Source organism: Pteropus vampyrus, unplaced genomic scaffold, assembly GCF_000151845.1.
Source record: "Pteropus vampyrus isolate Shadow unplaced genomic scaffold, Pvam_2.0 Scaffold110, whole genome shotgun sequence".
NCBI lineage: Eukaryota > Metazoa > Chordata > Mammalia > Chiroptera > Pteropodidae > Pteropus > Pteropus vampyrus.
Genome location: NW_011888891.1, coordinates 3,912,860 through 3,914,467, shown reverse-complemented (window position 1 = coordinate 3,914,467; position 1,608 = coordinate 3,912,860).

Below are 1,608 nucleotides of genomic sequence, written 5' to 3'. Positions count from 1 at the left end.
GAAAAATTGCAGGTCTCCAGCCTCTTTACTTGGCTGAAAGTATGCTGAGATGACAATACGTATCAGATACGTTTTATATCTTTCCAGAGTGCCAAGGAAAATGCCTGGTACACAGTAGATCAATAAATACTTGTTAAATACATAAATGACTAAATGTAACAAGTGTGTTCTTTCTTTTTATATTTCAAGGGAAATGTATAATAAATAATCATGATACCAGAGCCAAACAAATCCAAAGGAACCTCCAGGAAACAAAAATGTTCAAATGTACCAAGAGGTTTTGCAGAGTAAGTCCATATGGGATTTTAAAAAACAAAACAAGTGCTGTAGGACTTTATTGTAAATCAGATTTGCCAATGTCAATGCTAAAGAAGCCAATCCTGAAGCCAAATAGCAGCATTTGTTTCCCAAACACTGATTAAAACAAATATTTTTCAGTTGCCATAGTTTTTGGATCTATTTTTGACATGCACACTGAATGTAGCAAATAATATGGAAACTCTGGCTCCCTTCATTGCTACTTGACATTGAGGAATCTAACCTCACCCATGAGGCCAGAAAACACCAACTTCACAACCACAAAGATAACTTTCCTTGGTTCCAGGCAGCCAGCTCCAGTACTATCTGCATGATGGTTAGTCATTTCTACCAGTAGCATGGGCTTTAAACCTGAACACTGCGTGCCATGAAGTAGCCTTCAAGTTGAAAACTAGTTAAATTAGACTAAGCCTTATGCCGTTGCATGAAAGCACTGACAATAATCTCTTTGATTGTGTAGATAGCCCTATATATTACTATTTTTTAATTATGAAAATTTAAAATTATGCCCTCGACCCTCCATATCTGCAGGTTCCACATCCATAGATTCAACCAACTGCAGTTCAAAAATATTCAGAAAAAAAAATGTTACATTGTGGCTGACGTGTACTATGTAGTTAGGCCTATAATTGTTGCCTCTGAAATGACCATGTACAGACTTTTTTTCTTGTCATTATTCCCTAAACAATATGGGATAACAGTTATTTATACAGCATTTATTTTGTATTAGGTATTACATAAAACCTAGAGATGATTTAAAGTATACGGGAGGATGTGCATAGATGATATGCAAATATTACACTATTTTATATAAGGGACTTGAGCATCCTTGGATTTTGGTATCCACTGTGGGGAGGGTCTAGAACCAATCCAGGGGTTGGGATGCCTGTGTACAAAATTGGAAGGAAGAGTAAAAGGACCTGAAGTACCTTTCACCAGCTTCAACAATGACCAATTATGAAAAAAGAACTCAGACACAAAACCATTAAGAAAAGAATTTTTACTTTCACTATTTTGCAAGAGAACATACTTGAGAACAGTTGAGCTCTCCAGATTAGGAACACAGCAGGTATTTAGAGAAAAAGTGAGAAGTTGCCAAAATAATAGTCAGTTTGTTCCTCACATAATTATCATATTGCAAGGGTTGTCATCAATCTGCAGATATCAATATTGCAAAAATCAGGAATAAAGTTGTTTGTGTTAGGATGTTAGCAATTTACAAGAAGGTCTCAGATCTTCATTTAGAGGCTAATATTAAACAGGTTTCTTCTGTCTTTTTAAAATTTAAGA